This window comes from Tamandua tetradactyla, chromosome 18 (assembly GCF_023851605.1).
Source record: "Tamandua tetradactyla isolate mTamTet1 chromosome 18, mTamTet1.pri, whole genome shotgun sequence".
NCBI lineage: Eukaryota > Metazoa > Chordata > Mammalia > Pilosa > Myrmecophagidae > Tamandua > Tamandua tetradactyla.
The window spans coordinates 32,137,436-32,160,447 of NC_135344.1; the positions used below are offsets into that span (position 1 = coordinate 32,137,436).

Genomic DNA, 23,012 nt, shown 5'->3' on the forward strand with positions numbered 1-23,012 from the left:
GGGCATTGAGGGAGACTTTGAAGTGACATTCAACTTTCTCTGTACCAAAAACCAGAAATGTCAATACATAACTCTCCTGACTCTTATGAAGAGAGTTAAAAGAGAGGGCGAGAGAGAGTGGAGAAGAAAAGGAGGGGCTCTATCCGCTCTTATCGAGCACACCTGCAAGCTCTGGATGAACCTATACAGTAGCAAATTAGGGACAACTACATCAAAGGCCATAGAAATGCAATCAGTGAGAACTCTAAGTGGTTCACAGCCCCGACTGCACATTAAAATCACCAGGGAGCTTTTTAAAACACCAATGTTAGGGTGCACGGGTGGTTCAATGGTTAGAATGCCAGCCTTCCATGCGGGAGATCTGGATTTGATTACCGGACCATGTACCCCTTCCCTCACCAAAAAAAAACACAGAAAATATCAGTGCTGCTGGTCTGGGGCTGGCACCCCTGGTCAATTAAATTCAAACCTCTAGTCCTGGGACCCAGACATCTGCATTATTTTTAAAGTATCCTAGGCAATGCTGTAGATTGAGAACTTGAATGCATAAATAGAAACTGAGAATAATTTGTGATTATAATATAAACTTTTTACATGAGAAAATGACTATTTGAACACAAACCAAAATGACAGGCAGGAACAAGACAAAGACATTTCCTTCACTTGTGCAAGGCTGTGGGTATTATCAACAACTTGGAGAGAGGAGTCTGGAGTTAGTGCCATTGCTATTTATAGTTTGTGGTCCATAGTCATGCCATTGAGCATTTTATGTGCAGGTCCATCTCTTGGTTTCACATCAATCATCCTAATCCATTCTTTTTGTTATCCTTGTAAACTCTGGAATTAAGTGGGCTCCTTTAGTGACTGTTAAATACCAGGAAAAGATGGACACAACTTTCAAGTGCAGTCAAGATTCTTATGCCCTGAGTAGAAAGAATTTAGAGGATAGTATTTGACTGAGGTTTGTTCCCAACTCGGTTTCAGTATGTGCCACAAAGACACAGATTTGCTAAGATGGCTGGCAAGGGGTGGGGGTGGGGGTATCATTGGGTAGCAAAGGGACAATATAAACTTAATGGCCCAAGTAGAGTTCTAAGTCCTTGTCTACAACCCGAAGGCATTCGCTCCAGGAGGCAGCCTCCAGAAGTCTCCGTTACTTTCACTATTTTTTTAAAAGAGTATGAAACATACTCTAGAGGCTCAGCTCCACAGTTCATCTGGCTTCATAGCCTGTACTGTCTCGGGATGCAAAATGAGCATTTGCACCTTCTGATCTGATCTCCTCCCAAATCCCCAGGACTCCGCTGTGGGTTAGAATAGTTCTTCTTTAAGAGGAGAAAACATATAAAGAGTTTGGGTAGACTTATCTCCCTGAACAATAGCAAAGCAACAGCTAATACATGTTGTAAAATAGCAAACAGTAGATAGATGCTTAAGGGTGGCCAACTATATTTGGTTTTTATGCAAGAATCTCTTCCAGGTGAACTCCCAGCAAGCCTGAGTCCCCAAGAAACAAGTGGCCTTCACACATTCTTTGGTGGTCTAATGACCATGATCTCATTCAATCCTCAGTTCACCCTTTGTGGTCACACTTTGAGAACCACCCACCTAGTCTACCCACCAGTCAAATGCAGGGATTCCTTCTTCAGCATCCCTCACATCTCTATGATACCATCACAGGGTTAAGCCATGCTGACAGCAGGGAGCTCATCAACTCACAGGTTAACCAAGCACCTTCTTAGACCGCTTTGAGTGACCAGGGATGGGGGTGGGTGGTAGATTCAGGCTCCTCAACAAAGGCACCTGGGGGGGCCTCCAGATGCCACACATTGGACAGCTCACCACTCAGAGCCACACAGTGCCAGAGCCGGCAGGCTCCTCATAATCAACTAGGCCAACTGTTCCTATCTGAGGCACTTCTATTCCCAGACCTCACCCCAGATAGAATGAATCAGAATTTCTGAGGTATTTTCAATAAGTTCCCCAACTTGTGATTCCTAAGAGCAGTAGGATTGAGACCCATTGAACCAGTCCATCCTCTCCACTTTACGAGACCCTCCAACAGATAAAGAGATTTCTTCTTTAAACTGCCCATTCTTCAGATTTCTAGAGACAGAGAAAGTCTAAACACTAGACAATGCTTTTAAATGGATCATGGTAATTATATGCTGCATAGAATTAAGTTTCCCTTATCTGTGAGCTCTGTGAGGGCAAAGGGCTACATGTGTCCTTCCTATGTACCTAAATTCATAGAGCATGAAATACATCCTATTCGATAACTGCTTTCAGAATATCTAGAAATTCCCTAACTGGGGCTCCCAACACTCTTGTACCCTCAATCCACAGACCCACGGAGCTCCCCTGCAGCAGCTGCAAACCATGTACGTGGGAAAGATTATCCTTAGTAGGTCCAGGAGCTACACCTTATGTAGTGGCTTAAAATATGCCAAAAAATTATTTGATACTTCCTTCCAAAGGTGCCACAATTCTCCTTTCCCTTGACTGTGGGCTGGATTTAGTGACTGGCTTCTAATAAAAAGGAAAAAAATGGAAATGGCATTATGCATCTTTGGAGATTAGGTCATAAAAGGAACTGCAACTTCCAGATTGTTCATTCTCATATCACTTGCTCTGGGAAAGTCAACTGCCATGTCGTCAGGCCCTACAGAGAGGCCACGCAGAAGACAACCAAGGCCTCCAGCCAAAAGCCAACAAGGATTGAGACTTCCTGCCAGCAGCCACATGAGTGAGTCTGTAAGCAAATCCTACAGCCCAAGACAAGCACTCAGATGTCACAGGCCCAGCCAACACTGCTCTGCAGCCGCATGAGTGACCTTGCACATGAGCCTCCTGCTAAGCTGCTTCCAGATTCCTAACCATAGGAACTGTGAGATGATAAATGTTTGCTGTTTTATTTGGGGGTGGGGTGGGGGTAGTATGCATGGGCCAGGAATCAAACCCAGGTCTTTCCCACATGGCAGGCAAGCATTCTACCAATGTTTGCTGTTTTAAGAATTTAAGTTGTGGGGTAATCTGTTACACAGCATTAGATAAACAATACATCCCCCTTACTTTTAAAATAAAAGCATTAGTACATTTTGGAATATTGAGAGGACCTAGAATGAGCAAGCAAATGATGATTCCTCCATTGCTCACAGAATGATGATGAACAAATACATCAAGCAATTTTACGGGGGGAGCATAGGCCCTGGGAGCAGGATTTGATGGATACCGGAAAGGCAGATGTGTTTCGATAATTAGTTGACACAGAGCCAACGGAAACTTCGGCACCTCAATCAAGTATCCAGTTATATAACAGATACTATGCGATTGCCGGCAAAATGGTAAACCAGAGAGCGGTATAAAAGAAGTTCTCTAATAGGTTTAAGTTTCTGCCCTTAAGGTTTACTAAGTATCTGAGGAGACAAAACTAGTACAGTGGACATTAGAGGATAAGACGATTTATATTCTAGTGTTGGTCCGCTGAGCAGTGCCAATAGTAAACACTATGAAAGAGAGAGAGAGAGAAGGCCGAGTTCCCCTCAAATGACCCAAGAAACATACTTTCAAGCTGGTACCCACTGAATGGCAATTTCAGATAAACCACAGGTGAAATCAGGAAAAAAACAGCTTGGCTGCAGCCAGCCAATGGTTCATGAAAATTCCCTTGAACATTTATTTGGTCAAACATTTTTAGAAACGTCTTAGCAAAAGAATCCCAAGTTGTTACAGCAAAATGTCAGAGACAGCCCTCATGTGGCATGCAGTGTCTATTTGGACAGGATCTCTCTTCTTCTGACCAGCTACTTAGGCAAATATCAGCAGTGGGTCATGCCCGTTATCTTCTGCTCTTACCCACCCTTGCAATCTGAGGTGGGCAGCCAGCTTCTGTCAGATACTCTGATCCCACATTGTGTTGATTTGAAGCAGGAAAGCCACCTTGACAAAGATGACCATAAATCTTGACAGCATCTTCTCAGAGCACAGACTCTGCTCATTGACAACTGTCATTAATCCATCCAGTGTGACACCTATCCCCCAAGAGCAGCATCTGAAGGCTTTTGAGGGACCCCTACCTCAGCTGATGGTGTCACCCAAGCTGGAAGGAGGAGATCAGGATTGCAAAAATCCCCAAGAGGCTCTCTGGGTGCTTTTGAAACTTGTCAGAATTGATTTCCACAAGAGCCACTTGTTAGAGACGTATCAATTACAGTGCGATGAAGAGCCCTATGAGAGGAAACCACAAATCAAATTTTCATTACCAGATGGAAGTAAGAAGCACCATGAGTGAAATCCATCACTGTGGGGTTTATTATTTTTTTTAACTGGGCCAGGGACAGATGAGAACTCACTCCCTTCTCTAACTCCTTCTGCACTTGTCCCTACCACTCAACGAGCTCACTGTAGCCCTCTTCTCCATTTCCTCCATGCAAAACTAGTTGCAAAATGCAACCGTGGTGGGCATGGAGTGGACACCCCTATGTCCTCACACTGCCCAGCACTAGAGATATCTTGAGGGTTCTATGCATCTAAGCCCCAAAACTTAATGTGGAGGTGGCAGGAGGTGGGGAACAGCTGCTGCCGCAGGTAGCTGGGTGGTTCTCAAGGTAGAAGCAGGAGAGAGAGGCATGACTCCCAGCAAGTTTCAGAAAAGAAAAATGAAGAGCTTTCCAACAGATACAACCTAAGCAGAGAAGTTCCTCTCCCACCTCCTCTAGGCTCAGCAGGTGGGACTGCCCCACACAGTTCCACAAGTGATTGCATATCTGTGGCTCACCTGCTCCAAGGCTGCCCTTTTAGTTCATTTTAACTTAATTTTTCTTGAATTTAAAAATATATGTTTAGGGAAATCACAAGACTAATTACCCAGAACCACATTGTAGATGCTTCCAAGGCCAGTTAATGGACTGAGTGGAAACGGCTTTGAAGAGTTTGAAATACTGAGCAGAGGCAGAGGGTGATGCAAGGACAAGATGATGTAAATGAAATTGGTCACGTCCCCTATGGCCTTGTAGACAACCTCGGATCAGCCCTCTCGCTTCCCACAGGGCTCCTGAGCACCTCCCGGGAATCCTGCAGGCGCAGGTGCCCTCCACGCCCCGCGCCACAGTGCAAGCACATGAGCAGGCAAATCTGCTCCTGCTGCTCACCTGCCGGAAAACCCTTCGGTGACCTCCCTGGCTTGCAGGTCAGCCCCAAGGACAGTACAGGCCCCAGGATCTGGCCTCTTCCAGCTTGTCCAGGCTAAGTTCCAGTCATCCTAAACCTCATGTGGTTCCAAGCAATGCTTGCTCGAGCCCTCTCTCACCTTTGCCCGTGTGGCTCCTGGGATAGCCACCCCACTTTCTTAACCTGGCAACGCCTGATCTTCCTCCAAGATTCAGCTCAGGCAATCAATCACTTGCTCCTGGAACAGCCTCTGAGTCACACTCCCTCCTGCCCTCCTAGGGCAGCCCCAGCTGCTCCCTCTACAGGGCACAGAGGGAATAGGACTGTGGTCCTCTCTGCTGGTCCATCGCCCACCCCTCAGATTGCAGATAATGACCACATCTTCCTCTTTCATATAGCAGCAAAGCTTGCACAATACCTAGCACAGAAGAGGTGTTTCTCATTTATAAAAAAGCAATTAATCATGCATCTATGTGATGATGTTAAGAATTACTGAGTGCATATGTAGAACGGTATGATTTCTAAATGTTGTGTTAATTTCTTTCTTTTTTTTTCTTTCCGTTAATAAAAAAATAATAAAATAAAATTAAAAAATAAAAATAAAAAAGCAATTAAACTACCAATCTTGCAGGTGGCTGAGAGGTGATTTCATTTGACCTCATTTGATTGATCTCAGTGACCATCAAGTAGAGTAGCAGCAAAGGTATAATTTTGTTTTTCTAAACAACACAGGTGTCATCACTATATGCTTCCCCCTAGCGCAGTGGTTTCCAAAGGGTAGCCCCTGCAGCAGTATAACATTACCTGGGAAGGGGTCCAAAGTACAAATTCTCGGGTCCCATCCCAGGCCGACTGAATCAAAAACTCCGAGGGATGGCCCAGCAAGTAGTTTAACATCCAGTTGATTCAGATTGCACACTCAAAATGAGAACACTGTCCTGGACCCTTCAAAGACCTTAAGGAGCAGTTCAGATTGCAGCAGGTGAGTTCTCTGCCTGATAACAGTCACACCTCTCCAGAGCTGAAAGTTGCTGCATTCACCTGGGGGCCAGATGTGGCAATGCTTCCCTCCCCTTGCCCCTAGGACTAAACAAGCATCACTTAAGGAACAAAGGACGCCAGGCACCACGTGTGCTCTGTGCTCAGGGGCGCTCCCTCGGTGCTAACCCTGGGCAGCATGCAGATGCTTGTTGAACTGGGCAGAGTTCACCTAAGGCTAAATCTCTTGGCTGGAGAATCGTGATTTGACAGGAGTCCATTCTGGTTATTTTTCTCCACTGATGTTAGACACATCAAGAGCAAGGCAGGCAGATCTACCACTCCACCAGAAGTAGGTACAATGGAGCACAGCAATTAGAAAGATCTTGGCTGTCAGTTTTGGCTGAAAATTCCACTGGTAGCCACAATAAAGACTATGGTCATGAGCTGAACTTAACAGGTTTTGCAATTCACCTTACAGATCATAGCTAATATATTCAGGTCTTCTGAAATGTTAAAAAAAAAACAAAAACAGAAATGTACAACTTTTAGCACTAGCATTTCTTGTAAGCCCTCTTTGTCTTTCATTTCATACTTAATCTATTTTTATTGAACACTTACCATGCACACTTAGAAAAGCCTGGTCTCACTCACAAACCAGGTGGATTGCAACTGTGCTTGCATATTAGAATGACCTGAGGCCTCTGAAAAAATTCTAACGCAGGCCAGACTTCAGACCAATTAAACCAGAAGTTCTGCAGTGGGGCCCAGGCATTAGTATTTTAAAAACTCCCCAGACGATGCCAATGTGCAGCCAATTTTGAGGACTACCATATTAAGGAATACTGATGTCTGGACCCAACCCACACCAATTACTGATTTAGTCCCTAGGGCTGGAGCCTGGGCAGCTACGCGTAACACACACACGCACACACACGCATGCACGCACATCCTCCAGATGATTCTAATACAGTCAAGGCTGAGAACTACACTGGTTCCCAAACTTGTCTGGACTTCAGAACTATCTTTTAAAAATTCCAAAGCTCAAGCCATACTCCAGACCAATTAGATCACAGGCTTTGGGGTGGTGGAACAGGCACAGACATCAGTTTTTTTTTTTTGAAGCTTCCCAGGTGATTCCAGTATACAGACAAATTTGGAAAGCACGGCACAGTCTCTAAGTTCCAGGAAAGCAGGGCCTGTCTCTCGTCATTTTCGCTGCCGTTTTCCCGAAGCCCCTCCCTTAACCATTTGTTAAATCAAGGTGAATTTTCAGACACCTCCATTATCACGATGTCCTTTACAACTATGCCTCCCGGAGCCCATGCCATCTAGGATGGTATATAGCCAACAAGGCTTGGCACAGAATGCATATATTTCATACAAACTGCATTCCACTGCCTTCATGGCAAATCTCATCCTAGGGACTTCCACAGTCCCTAAACCCTTGAGGGCTGGCTCCCCCTTTGAAATTTCATCTCAGGCACTGCTCTTTCTCCTGTTGGTAGCTCCCCACAAAAATTCTTTCAGCTCCCTGTTCTCAGCACATTTGAAAACTGGGATCCTTCTGAGCACTCTGGTGCCCAGAGCAGAATTTAGGATCAGTAATTTCTACTCCCTGCAGAAGATGCTGGTTCGCTCACCAGCCAGAAATGGCTCACATTTTAAGAAACTGCAGGTAAGATGGAGACACTGTTAATTCCTCATTTCACAACCTGATGCTGTGTGCCTTGATTTACCCAACAAGTGAGGGCGAGTCCACTCTATTGCAAATGCACATGGTGGGGAATACTTAAAGGACATCTACTGTGAATCCTTTTGTGGAAACGCTGAGGTGTATAGAGTACGGTTGCTTTTAGAAGAATTGTGCCTGAAAAATTATTAATTAAAACTTTGAAAAACTAACTCACACAGCCTCTTCTTGCTGAGATTACCTCTTCAATTGGTGTTTTAATTTAGTGTGACCTGTTTTTTGCCAGAATTGACCATTCACCAAGACAATGATTCTCTGCAAGGACTTCTGCAGCAGGAGGAGGGACAGGTTGGAAGTTCACAGATCTGGGCTCTAGGTGCTTTGAATTCCCTGGGTGATCTTGAGCAAGTTATTTGATCAGCAGTTTCCTCATTTAAAAAACAAGGGAATAAACACTCCTGAAGATGATTTTCTTCCAGTTCAAACAACATGTGATTCTAATTCTCTGTGGATAATGATATTAGTCTTGTGCAAATGGCTGAACTCATTACTTTTGTTTCCCTAGAAATGAATATTTCTATATTTGGGAAAGTAATAAGTATCCAATTCCATAAAACAAAGATTAAGTAACAAATACATGACGATAATGCATTAGACAAGAAAGACAGCCTATGCTGGTAAAATTAATGTGGAAAAAAATTATACATCGAACGATGATTCAAGACAGAATGAAATAGGTGCTATGGCACAAAACCATAGGGAAGGCAGCTTGGCGTGCTTAAAGAAAGAATGCCCAGAATAAATAATAATTTCCATTGCGGATGGGGAACCCTGAATAACAAGGAATTAAATTTGGTTTCTAATCCTGGACTTATCTGCCTGGAACTATGTCATCTAAGACAGGCCACTGACCATCCCCAAGCTTTCCCAATTGTACAGTGAAGATCACATAATATCGACCCCACATATGAGACAGTGCCACCGGGAGGCTCAGGGAAGACAATGGCCCTAAGAAGCTTTACAAAATGCTGTGCAATGTAAGCTACACAAACTATGAAGGTTATACATTATATGCACTGATCGTGTGTTCCCACAGACTTTGATCCGGTGATCTATAAAAACCAGAATTTCCACTGAGAAAGAAGTCTAGAGGTTAAATTCAGAGCTAACAGAATCTGATACACAGCAGCTTCTTTTCCTTTTTTTCCACCTTTGGAGTTTTCATTTCTACCCCCCCCCCCCCCATTAAAAATAGGTGCTTAATGTTCCAAGAAATGATCATGATGATGAATATGTAACTATGTGATGATATTGTGAATTACTGATTATATATGTAGGATGGAATGATCAAAAGTTAAGAATGTTTGCGTTTGTTTGGTGTTTTTTGGTATTTTTTAAAAAAAATTTTAATTAAAAAAAACTAATGGGAAATAAATATACTGAAAAATAATATGTGCTTATTCTTAAAATGAAAGACAAGAGAAAGGTATGAAATAAAAATTAAAAATCCTTTCCCTCACATCAATCTTCAGGTACTTCTTACTTTAGCCCTGCTAACCCTTCCAGAAACAAGCCTCTGATTGCACTGTAATCGGCCCTGTTCACATGTGCCCCCGGGCTGCTCCAGGATCCACGGCTACACAATGCGCCCTGTTTTAAGTATCCATTACTGGAAAGGAAAGATCTTATTTCAAATCATCTAAGTTTAAGTCAATATAGTTTTATATTACTGAAATCTGGTATTGCTTTTAGTGGTGATAATTAAATTTAATATATTATGGAAGCCAAATCCTGCTCTGATTATTTCTTACTAAGAGGAAAGGTGGAATGGAAGACAAGAAGGTTATTTAATATATTATGGAAGCCAAATCCTGAACTTGGGAGTGTAGAGTAAAACACTGTATTGTTTTCTGGCTAAATAAGAGAGAAAAGTCAGTAGTGAAAGGGCTGAGAAATAGATTTTTTCTATTTCTGGTTCTGGGGATTTGCTTTAGAATAAATTGAAGAGAAAAGCCAGGCGATTTTTTATACCATAAATGCATTTCGCCTTCACTTTCAAAGACTGCCCACAAGACAAGGGGGTTTTCAGGATTAACAAATTCACTGGATAACTTTTGAAGAATGAAAGCATGAACGCAGATTTAGATACAAGGCTTTGAGCTTTTAACTGAAGTACTTAAATAAACTAAGAACATTTTCACTTTTCACACTCCCTATCACCCTTCATCGAAAGTCCTGGCAAAATTAATAAGTATCTAAGACTCTGCCATCTTTAATTGCCATTTAACTCAAGAAGACGGTAAAGTACAGAAAAAGGGGCAGTTATTCAGGTGGCAACATGCCCAGGACTATTCCAGAATATACTCTCACTAACAGTGTAAAGAACTCTCTCTCTCCTTACTCTGCACAGCCTATGGTCTTGGTCCTATCACGTGGATGTCATGTTTCACTAACTTGATTACACTGCAGATGGGTGGTTCAGTTCAGCCCTCTCCAGTCCTACACTGCTTGTATTAGAACTCTATAATAATTGGTCAAGTAATTTTTCATTCTCTCTCCTCCGATTCAGAAAGCTCAAAGCAGTTCACTGAAGTACTGTACTCACCTCCTCTTCCTAAAGGGTTTGCTGCAATCAGCTTCCCTATTCTCCTCTTACAAATAAAATCATTTCACATTTATGAATTTCTCCATCCCTTTTTTCCTTTTGAAAGAGCTATAATACTCTACTGTTGCAAGTCCTCTAAAAAACTCAGGATGCTTTAAAACCGACAACATCCTGAGGGTGACGTCCTGGTCTCTATGACAAGTACAGGAATTTGCTCAGTTAATTGTCTGAACTCCCTGCGGCTCTCACATATGTTAAGTGAGATCAAAGCAAGATGGTACTAAAATCGCTGGGGAAAAAAACTCAAATCCAAATAAATGGAAAAACTGACCATAGAAATATAGAAAATGGCCTTGATGGAGCTCAAATAAGTACACCTTTTTAGAAAAGTCAGCTTAAGAGCCCAAGCTACTGATAAATAAAAGAAAGCTGGACTTGGACCTAAAGGGAATCATGCTGCAGGAATCACTTTATTTCATTTCAGGCTCAAGAGTTTTCAGACATCATGGCTCATAAATTCCTATGGCTGGTGGGGCTTTCTAGCAATTTTGCCTGTAAAAACAATCACGAAGGGTATCTTTTCTGGAAGAGTAGAAAATTTGCCCCTTCAAAGGTAATTAAGGCACTTATTATTTCTTCCCGAAGGGATCAGTCACAATCTAGACTGGAAATGGAGGGACAGAGCTGTTCTAGCAATCTGGTAAACTAGGTTTTTATATATTCTTTTACTGTATGTGAAATATTGGAGAATTAAAATAAAAATCAGCTGGATAAATCACTGTAGAATACCCAAAAGGTTCCACGGTATGAGACGGTCTCTAAAATGCTGGTGGGGGAAATCATTCTGGCCAGGTCCTCTCCAGAGGGGCAGGTCCTTGCTGCCACGCCTCCCCTCCCTTTACCCTACAGCTATACACCTGAAGCCTGAGAGTGGACCTTTTGCTCTTTGGGCAGCAGCTATTTTCTGAAAGAGACCAGCACTGAAGATTTCAGACATAAGAGTGCTGGAAAAAGGGCCCCCCAAAATGCTAGTGGCAGAAGATCCCCACCACTCTATGCCCCCTTGCTCAACCTTTTATATCTCAGAAAACACAATTTCCTCACTTCAAATTTCTCTGGATTCATGAAAGTTGGGACAAAAACGTCTATGAGTTAGAGTAGGACAGAAGGGAAAATACATATGGCTGCTGATCTCTACGTTATGTGAATAGGCTTCTAAAAGCCAGAAAGGATGACAAAGCTGCTTTTGGAACATTATATTCCAAGGAGATTCACCTAAGAAGGCCACCTTGACTTCTGAGCCTGGACCCAAGCAGCCTCCACAAGGAGCAGCCTTGGCTGTTGGGGAGAAATCCTACTTTCCACATGGAAAAGCTGAATGAAAAAATTCCTTACCCAGTGTGATGGTCAGGTTCATGTGTCAAATTGGCCAGGTGGTGGTGCACAACTGTCTGGTTGGACAAGCACTGGCCTTTCTGTTGCTGTGATGATATTTCATGGACTTAAATCATGACCATATTGCATCCACAGCTGACTGCATTCAGCTAAGGGGAGTGTCTTCTGTAATGAGTGACATTTAATCGAATCACTGGAAGGCTTTTAAGGAGGATTCAGAAGAGACAATGACTCTTTTTGTTTTAGCCAGCCTCTCCTGAAAGTTCACTGAGGACCTTCACTGGAACTGCCACTCATGGCCTGCCCTATAGTTCTTGGACTCTTACATCCCTACAGTTATATGAGAAACTTTTATAGATTTTATATTTACAGATATCTCCTGCTGATTCGGTTTCTCTAGAGACCCTAGTTAATACACGCAGCTATATATAAACCTATATATTCTTCTTAACAGTTGCTGGAATAGAAAGCACTTTGGCCCCAAATTCTCAACCCTCCTTGAGACGGTATGGATGAGAGGAAGACACCCGGTGGAGACTGACAAGGCTCCAGACACCATCCCTGCAACTGCCTTCTATACCAGGCCACCTGCTTTACCTGGAAAAGCTTGAGGAATCAGCCCTTCTAGGTAGGGCAATATATCTACATCTAGCTGTGTCCAGATTATGGACTTTTATTCATACCAACCTCCGCTTTCCAGCTGTGACCAGGACAGTGTGTTGAAGGTGGATGGAGAAAGTTCTCTAGTCACTAGTGGGAAGAAGAGCTGGTGAGTGATGCCCCTCTCCTGTTGTCACCTAAGATAGTTAGACCAGACACCCTCCCACCTCCTTCCAGCAGCAAGATGGAGTAACTTGAACCAACCTTCCCACTAAACACTAGAAATTACCCTGGATGAAATATTTTGAAATTCTTTCCAAAAACCCTGAAAAGCTAAACCAAAAGACAGAAGGGATTTCAGGCTGACCATCTGAGGAGGTGATCCAGAGAGTATAAGGGGCTACTTTTACCTCATGAGGAAGACTTGCCAATCCAAAGGAGGCAGCAGGAGCCTGAGCAGCACTTTTGACAGCCCTGTAGAGTTGGGGTGCCTAGGCCTCCTGGTACCTTCACATTTAAGAGTTGGGACCTCAAAGAGCTAGACCCTAGGAATAAGAGAAAACGAAAACTAAACTAGTATGGCCTCATGTCATCTGGGTGACCTAGAAAATCTCAAGCCCCCAAATTGAATTATTATGATCCAACATTGCTAGCACCCCAAAAGACCTGCATAAACTATTTAAAATCCTCTCTAGAACACTTGTCATCATCCCAAGCCTTAATATTATTGCATTTTATCAAATCTGAGATGTATTATTATATGATGCACTATTATTTTACATAGCAGTGAAAAAATGCTATGAACCATAATCATAAGATTCTATCAATTATAAAATATAGCCTGATTTCAAAGATTAAAATGTAAAAAAAAGTACATAATAAAATTGATTAAACATGGCATTTATAATAATTTTTCAAATACAATATCCCGCATAGCACGAAAATCAGAACAAATAACAGACAAAAGAAAGACACATACGTATTCCAGATGGAAAAATTATCAGACATAGAATGTAAAAACTATGCTTGCTACTCTCGTGGAGATAAAAGCTGTGCTTAAAATTTTCAACCAGGAGCCAGAAACAACATAAAGTAACATTACAGATTTGAAATAGACTTAGAAATTCAAGAACTGAAATTCAGTAACTGAAGTTTAGATACAGCTAGAGAGATAAATTATGACTTGAAAAATAAATCAGAAGAAATTATTCAAGAGCACAGTCTGGAAAGTAACAAAGGCAGAAAATACAGAAGAGAGGGTAAGAGATATAAAAGTTACTGGGAGGAAGCTTGAAATGGTAGAACTGTTCTATACCCCAGTCTTCTCAGTAATAGGCAGCATAGTTCAGAGAAAGCTGCTAATATTCTTAAACCCAGCTCCTCAAATTCCAACTGCATATCTGAGGCAGGTAACTTTGGCAAAGATCCAGAGGTATTATACAGTGGTTAGATGTGTATATGACTATCATTGTTATTTTATCTTTCTTTATATCACTCTTCATGTATGTAAATGGACATGGTAACAGTATCCTCTTCATAGGCCTGAAACACGGTGCTTAAACTGATGGAATCATGGGACATTAGTATTGGATGGAACACTTCATAAAATGCCCATTAAACCTTTGCAATCAAAGGTATACTGTTTTTACTGTGAAAAACAGATTTTCTGCATCAGATTTCTTTTTTAAAAACCACTAAACTCAAATAGAAAAATGGCCAGATAATTCACAAAAAATTCAAATAGATAACAATCCTATAAAAAAATATTTAGCCACACTGACAACTAAAATGCAAATAAAGGAAACGATATATTTTTCACCTTATCATATAGTTACAAAAAAAAACAAAATACCCTATGCTATCACTGTAATGTAAACCAGTACACCATTTTTGGAAAGCAATTGGTTCACATAGTGCATTCACACCTTTTGGTAGAGTAGGTTCACTGTCTGGGAATGTATACTAATAAAATAATCCAAATTGTAGAAAACGTGTGGACACAGAGTTGCTTGCTGCAATGACACAACAGTAAGAAACTGGAAACAAACTCAATGCCCATTACTAGCAAAATGCTGTGATAAATGCACGTGCTCCCAGGTACTGAATTATGCAACCATTAAATTTTGTTTTAAATCAAGATAAAAATTAAAATTATATATACAATGTGATTTCAGTTGTGTTTTAAAATGAGCAGAGAAAGCAAATGTTAGAAAATAAATATGACAAAATATGATCGATGTCCAAGGAGCACAGGTAGGATATTTTATTGTTCTTGTTACTTTTCCTGAGTATGCATTACTGTCCTAAACAGAGAAAAAAAATTCATCCTAATTATTTACTGTAAAGACAATGTAAAAGACCATTTAAAGAGGCTTTATAAAATAAACTCATTCTATCAATCACTGTTCAGTTTTTCCATGGTTTTTTTTAGTTCAGCCTGGTGCACACATACCTTGGGTACAGATGTAATCAATCTGAATTGATTATTATTTCTATCAGGATTAAATAACCTAGAAATGAGACAAAGTGTCAAATCCTTTTCCTGCCTTGACCTCCCTCTATCAGGCACTGGAAGCTAAGACAATAGAACAGCACTGAGTTTCAAAAGGATGGGACAAACTCCTGGCTTCTGGTCAACTCTGCTGACCTTTAAGTTAACTGGCATGCCACCTAACCTCTCTCAGCCTCAGTCTCTCCATCTATACAATGGGATGAGAGGAGGGCTGGTCAGTGACCTCTAAAATCCCTTTCAAGATTACTCGCCTACTCTCTGCTCTATGATTGTGTACAGATTTGAAACAAGACCTCCAAACAGATTTCAACACCTGAAAAGTTTTATAAAAATCAAACCCATTAAATACACAAGGAAGACTGGCTTTAAAAAAAAATCCCTCCCACAGCAAATCTTTTAGAGTCTTTCTGGTTTTATTAAATCTAGACATTGACATATTGGCAGATGGGTTTCACAAAGATTCAGATACATTTACATACTAAAGCAATGCTTAAAGTACTTTCTCTTCCTCATTGAAGCCAGGCCATCAAACTAAGGAAAAAGATTCTGAATTAATGAAAAGTTTGAACTATTAGGGTTTTTTGTTTCAAGTGTTATTTTTAATATTTAAGTACTTGAGTTAGCTACCATAAAAGATATTTCCATGCTAACTGACCTATTTTAATACAAGGAAAAGTCTCATCCCAAGCTTCAGTATTCCAAATTAGAGATGATATCTTATTGTAAACTTTTCAGATACCATTATAGTGATCTGGAAAAGAGTTTCTTTGACTTTCTAAAGCAATAACTTGGACACTGGGAGAACCTTGCTTACAATGTGTAATAAGTCACTTCCATCCACTAGTGGAACCCACAGATCCTCCTACTAAACTTGAACTAATCTTGCCCCTCTCATTCCATCCTGAAAAGACAATGCTGATGCTGAACTAGAGTTGCTGAAGATATGGAAGTTCTTATTTTTGTGAGCAGGAAGTATACAGGTCACTCCTTATCTAACAATTCCATTCCAACCCATGCTCTCTACTTAAGCTAATTCTTTGAGAAGTTTCTCTCAGCTCCTGCCAGTCACAGGTGGAAGACAATCCCACATTTCCTACTCATACAACCACTGTTGTTCAGTCAGTCCTGAAAACCTTTCCCAGAGGCAACTTTACCAGGGAGCAATTGCAGCTTAGGTCTCTGAGCCCCTCACTTGCACAGGATCCTTCCAAGGCCCCGGAGGGGCCTAGCAACATGGTCACCTGGTCGTTCTGTCTTTTTCTTAAACAAGACCCTTCAAATTACATAAGACTCTAGTACCACCATACCTGGATCCTGCCCTGCCTCTTCCCTCCACCACCACCCCACCAGCCACCGTCCAAACAGAAGTTGAGGACAACTTTGTGGGCCGCTGACAACAATTTCTAAGAGTTTGGGAAATGGTGATTCTGCTGCCCACACTTCTGGTATATAAAGCAGTCACATGCTAGGGGAAGAATCTGAGGGGTATTGTGTTGTTGGTAGTGGTGTTCGCCGCAAAAGATTGGCTTAATATGATGACCAGACTACAATATACGGTCCGGCAAAGAATGGTTATTCTCATTTATGAATTTATCTGGAAAGTTCTACAAGGTTAATTATTCAAAGTTAGTTATACATTTACTAAGTCACCTTTATTGAATAGAAGTGGGTACATAAAATAAGGTCTCTCCCAGAAAAAGTGGGCATAAATACACACCATGATATACAATAGCCAGCACCCCTTAGAACAGTAATTCTCAACCAGGAGTGATTCTGTTCCCCAGAAAGCACTGGGCAATGCCTAGAGACATTTTGGGTTGTCACAACTGGGGAGTTAGGAAGTGTATGCTACTGACATCTAGTGGGTAGAGGCCAGGGGTGCTGCTAAATACCTTACCATGCCAGGACAGCCCCCAAACCAAAGATCTATCCAGCCCCCCAATGTCAACAGTGCTCAGGTTGTGCCTTAAAGTAAGGGCACGTGTCGGTAAAGAAGCAAGGGTTCCCTGTGGCAATCGATAAACCTTTACGCCTTAGAGTAGGGCACAGAAAGGCCAGGTGACAGATGGCTTACAGAGAGCTACTGTTGGATTTCAGCCATCACACCACTATGGAAAGCAGCAAAGAGTCCACACTCTGATGGGTTATGGGACTGTAAAGGCCCTTGACAAGTGTGGCTGAGTGAGTAGGTGGTGGCATAATTTCAGGAGCACCAGGAAAGGCGCTCTTCCTGTCCAATTACTTCCAACACCCACTGTCTGTGCCCAAAATCTCTCTCACGGTGGACAAAGCCTTTCATTGCATAATGAGGCTTAACGTACAAAGACCCCTGGAACAGAGAACATGATGACCTGTATTCATACTCAAGAGAAAGTGAGTGATGATAGATTTATTTTCCCCCTGAAACCAGTTGTGATTTAGGGAAAGGGACTGGAGCAGCTCAAAGTGGTAAACGGGAAGAGAGGACAGGATAAGGGAGGGAAAGGGTGAAGAAAGGGGCATAGAGGACACTGAAATAAATGTCACCTATTCTACAGACTCTGCCTCAGCCTGCCAGAGAGAGGAGAAAAAAAGAAGTTACATTCTTGGCCTTGAAGACTATAGTCAAGTTCAGCCCAGGTGAAAAAACCTCCAGGAATGCTTGAAAGAATGGTAGGGACACAGCTAGAAAGAAGTCAAGGGTCCTTGCCGACTCTGGGATCACAGTGAACCCAATACTGCTGGGTGCCCCCGCCTCCACCCCCACCCCCCCATTCACTGAGTCCTGGACACACAATAAAGTACTCGGGCAGTGCTTCTTTGTTGAATGAATGGAAACTATTCTAGATGACTATCTATCAAATTCCTAAAGCTCTCTAAAGATGGTTTGTTTTCACTGACACCTTTCTCACTTTGGGAAGGAGGTGTCTTGTTCATCTTCTTTACCTATCTGACTCCTACTCCATCTTGCAAGGACAGTTTCTCTATGAATTCCTGACCTGGGTCTCCATTGGTTTCCTCCCCTCTTCTTACAAACATGTACAAGGCCAGCAAATCCATTCATCTAGTGCTTACCTTGTTTCTTATTTAGCTTTCATAATGGGGCTACTTCCAGGAAAGATTTAGGGAGGAGGGCTTTAGAGTTCACAACAAAAGTAATATAATGTAGTTTTTAAAAGAACTTAAAAAGGAGATCAGTTCTTAAGTTCTGATCTTTTCATTATACCAGGAGGCTGGGACAAAGCAGTGAACTGGGAGTGCTGGGGACCGAGGTGAAGAGGTAGAACTGGCATTCAGAGAGTTCTCACTGTCCAATAAATGGAAAACCGCAGTTCCACAAGGGGAAATTTCTTTTCTCTGACATTAAATCTAGGAGGATTTTGCTCTTGGCTTTTCATACGTGGTGCCCAAGCTGTCATTTTATGTGTCTTCCTCAAGAACTCTGTTAGGTCTTTTAGGACAGACTACAGGTTAAACGACATTTCCCTTTTGATAGCCTGTGCAACAATGTATGTGCTCAAATACTTGCCAACAGACTGAGGGCCCACAATTTTCTTGCCAATCTGGATATTCCAATGGGACTCAGGATCCCAAGAATATCTAATTAATAAAATAAATCTCTTAGCAGAAAGGGCCTCAGACTACCTTATTCCACTCCTAAGTCCCTAGCCATGGTCAAAGATGGGATTTTCAAGACACTGTCACCCCAACACCACTGACTCCAGTTTGCAGGTGCTATCGCTGGCTTTGCAATTCCCCTCCCCTCTCCCTTGGGTGAGTTTCTTTGTTCAGTTGGTTGTCCTTTCATGTCTTTCCATGTCCACCACAGACTGCACCCTTTCAGTGTCAGGGTTTTCGTTTATTAATCTTGGATTCCTTTACACAAAGGAACCACTTTTCCTTATTACTAATTTATGTAAGGAAACTGAGATGGAAATAGGTCCCAGAGAAATTTTCATCATTCCACACTGCTCTACTCTGACCTTACTCCCAAACCATAGTGCCATATCTTCCTACACCAAAGTGCAAGCATTCCAGAAAGTGTAATTAAAGATTTGAAAGTCTGAAGACAATTTATTATCCTTCCCTTATCTAAACATGCCTCCCAATGGTTTACAGTACACCCCTTTGGCAAAAAGCTGCTTGGCACTTAGTAGGTGATCAGTAAATATCTATTAAAATAAGAGGGTCATGGCACAGTAGGTTTTCAATAAGTATCCATCAAATTGAGGTCATGGCACATTAGCTTTGCACACAGTAGGTGCTCAATAAATAGCTATTAAATTGAGGGGATGATAGGACAGCTACCTTGCATGTAGTAAGCCCCCAGCAAATGACGATTAAATAGAATAGTCGGAAAAACTTGCTCCTTGGAAAACCGGGGCAGAGGTGACATTAATCAAGTTCTCAGCACAGATCCAAGAATGGTAAGGTACATCTCGAGGTAACGCTTTCCAGAGTGCTGGGAGGGTTCGTGACAGCGCGCGGTAGCGGCGGGTACCACACGTATTCCAGACGCCGAGGACCCACTGCCGGTTCCCGGCATCGATCAGCGATCGTAATCCACTCCCCACCCGGGGGCGGGACGTGGCCACCGCCTCCAATTGTCACTCGGGGCCGCACCGGGGTTCCGCTACAGCCCCCTCCTGGGGCATCCGCCCACCGAGGCTTCTCCTGTGGTTCTGGAGAGTTGCAGGAAGAACAAAAGCAAAAAAGCCAGCCGGGCTTCCCGATCGCTTTTCTGATGGAGAGCAGCTCGGGAAGAAGCTGGGGAAGCCCGCCCGGGACCAAGCTGTGATGTCAAAGCCGAGCAGCTGCCCGCAGCCGCCCGCCCTCGCCAGCAGACCAGGGATCGGCATCGCCGAGTCGGGGAGAAGCGGCCGAGCCTCCTCGCTCCCGGCTCTCCCGCGCGCCCCGCCGCGAGCCCCAGCCCTGCGGCCACCGAGGGTCGGTGTGGGCGCCTCGGTCGGCTGGGACGAGGGGGGCGCTGCCTTCACCCTTGAACAGGGAGGGAAGGAGGCGAGAGGATGCTAGGGGACTGGGGCAGAGTCCCCAGGCGATAGCCGAATCAGAACTCGCAGAGCCAACGGCTCCTCGGCGACCCCAAACGCGCCGGACAGACCCGGGTGGTGGGTGTCCCCTCCGGAGTCCAGTCCCTATCCAACTCCCCCCACGTGCACACACGCACGCACCCGCCGGGAAGCCCATCCGCAATCTTCCCATCCGTCCAGCCGATCCAGGGACGAGACCCGGCGCGAATGGGTCACCAAGGGCGGTAGGGGTCGGTCCCGCGGGAAACACCCCTCGGCTCGGAAACTCGCTAGTTTGGTATTTGCTTGGATTTTTTTTTTTTTTAAAGGTGACATGGGGAGTTAGGAGAAAGCAAAGGAGTATCATTTCTTCCTTGCTCCACGTCTTCTCCAGAGCCGGTTGAACTCCGAGAGGAGCAGGCAGAGGGAGAAGAAAGCAAGCGAAGGGGGGAGCCACTTACCGGCGGTAGAACCCCGAGTGCGCGGCCGCCAGGACCCGAGCGGCGCCTTTGTCTGCGGCCACAGAGCCGGCGCGCTCGGTCAGGCGGGTCCCAGCCCCGGCGCGCAACGAAACTCCCCCCGGCGCACACACAGCCCAGCTCCCGGCTAGGGCTGGGACTCCAGCTCCGGCTTCGGCTCGGGCTCAGCCAGCGCCGCCCGCGCCGCCCGCACGGCCCGCACAGCCCGCACCGCCCGCGCTCCCCGCCGCGGCTCCGCCCCGAGCTGGGCCCCGCCCCCGCCGCCCTGCCGGAGCCGCCCGTCAGCGCCTGGCCCCCACCTGCTGCGGCGGCCGACGCGCGGGGAGCCCAGGCCTGGGCGGTCCGCCCGCCCCCCCAACCTTCCCCCCTGCCGGGGCCTCCCCGGCTTCTCGGCCGCGCTGCTCCCAGGCTGAGCGCGCGCAGTGTAGAAAAGCCGTTTCCATTCAGCGCCTCGGAGGAAACCTCACCTGGGGAGCCCGGCGCCTGCATTTTCGGACTCTGCTCTCCGAGTGCGGGGGTGGCCGGGCTTTCCTGCACTGGCGCACGGTCCCTGGAGTCCGGGGACACATTAGGAACCCACGCTGCTGCTCCGGGGAGGTTCCGGCTCAGGCTCGGCCCGGGAGGAAGGGGGCGGCGTGCGGGCTGGAAGCGGGGTCCTCCCAGAGCCCGGAGCCGCGTCTTCCCGAGCCTGGGCCGAAACTCAGCCAACCCGCCAGGTCGGCCCAGTGCTAGAGCAGTGGCCGGGGTTGGGGTGGGAGAGAAGGAGCCGGAGGGAACCCGGTGAGGACTTGGAGTGGAGCCGTGCCCAGCCGGCGCGGGACCGGAGGGGACCCGGGGCGGAGGGACAGGGGTACAGATCACAGGCACGTGCGTGGGACCGGAGCCGGCTTTGAGTCCGCTCATTTGCACCGCTGGGATAAAACTAACATTCCACTCTCTGAAACTAACACTTTGGAAACCAAAAAAAAAAAAAAAAAAAGGAACAGGAGAAACCAAAAGATCCGCAACACTGGTAATCACCAGTGTACATGTGGTGCCTTCCAGCAAGCCCAAGCGGTCGTCGGTGATTAGGTGCCTTACTGAATGCTTGCACCCATTCGGATGGTGAAGATTCTCTTTTATAGGAAGAGAGAAATGTGAAAACCTAAATATTGTAATGAAGTTACTAGTGGCTCCAGCTGCCCATGAGCCATCCCTTCTCCCAACTCCCAAAGCATTAAGTGGGAGCCTCACTTTGACACTTTATAGGGTCTGCTTTGTGCTATAGTTATTTCTGCTTTCTCCCCAATCACCAGGTCCTAGTACAATTCTAGGTACATAAGGGAGCTCGATAAATACTTGTTGAAATAATTGACATATGCCTCATATAATTGCACTAATTGTAACATGGGCAACAATAGAAAAATGAAAAATTGTGGGATCATAATGGAAAATGCATTAAGTGGGTAGCATACCAATGGCCATAGAAAGGGTCATAAATGATAGCTGTAATTGTGATAAAATGCAATTCATACCAATGTATATAGGTAATATGTTTAGGATTATATGCTAAATTATAGACTGTGTAATCTGGGCATTCATTAGTATAAAAGGTGGGATGAGGAGCGAGTTTGTATCTGTGGAAACTGATCTGTGGAAAAACATCCCAATGTATCTCCCCCAAAGAGAACATTTAACATTTTGCTTCCCTAACTTTCATTACAAATACACATCAGTTCAGTGGGAATGCATAAGTAGGAAATGTTCCTTGTTGATTTATTCATTTTTATAACATCTCTTCTACAAAGGAAGAATAAGAGGCCCGGAAGATGCTCATTTTGTCCCAAGTTGACAGAGAAGGAAAGGGCACCCCGCAATGCAGGGAGGGTCAGGGAAGGCTGAATAAAGAGCCTGACCCATGGGAACACCTTCCCCCATCCCCACCCCAGGGTGTTTCCGATCAATGTCTTGGGTCTGTGAAACTGCTCTTGGGAGCAACGTGCTTGTCCACGTGAGATGATTTATCTCTTCCATTTGGCAACTAGGAAAATGTAATTTTCCCTTTGTGATGAGCATCGGTGAATGGCTCATGCATAGTGAATGGCTGTCCTCCAAATTATGGGACAAGAGACTGTGAAATACGCCTTTTAATATCAGAGTTCATTACCGCACAATGTGAGGGAAACGAATAGGAAATGGGGTATTTATTCAGATACCCGAGACCCCATATTGGGTTTATCCAGACACCTGAGACCCCATATCACATGGTGTCCTTCTCCTTTGGGTGCTGCTGTCAGGAAGCAGATTCTTATTTTTACCCATAGTGAAGACTCAAAGAAACAACTGGCAGAGGTAGGGGCAAGTCCCTAGAAAATCACTGCACAGAGCCAGGAGCTGGAAAGATCACGAGGTCCTTCTGTTTAAGGACTTCTTATATTCCAGGGAAAAAGTATACCAGTATTTCTCCACCTCCACGCTGCCTATGGCTGGGTGCTGCAAGCTGCACCTCAGTGGCCAGGCCAAGGGTGCCAATGGAGGGCGTGGCATGGGTATGGGGTTCCTGCATCAAAGAGGAAAGTGCCATGCCTGCCTC

The 23,012-nt window shown here is 44.4% G+C and overlaps 1 protein-coding gene across 1 annotated transcript in view; it reads right to left on the minus strand.

Moving 5' to 3' along the window:
- MAPK4 (mitogen-activated protein kinase 4) overlaps nucleotides 1-20,618 on the minus strand; it is a 155,656-nt gene extending 135,038 nt beyond the window's left edge. Inside the window, exon 1 of the mRNA XM_077135459.1 lies at nucleotides 20,423-20,618. The gene's annotated coding sequence lies outside the window, so the exon portion shown is untranslated. The remainder of the gene's footprint in view (nucleotides 1-20,422) is intronic.
- Nucleotides 20,619-23,012: the final 2,394 nt, after the last annotated feature.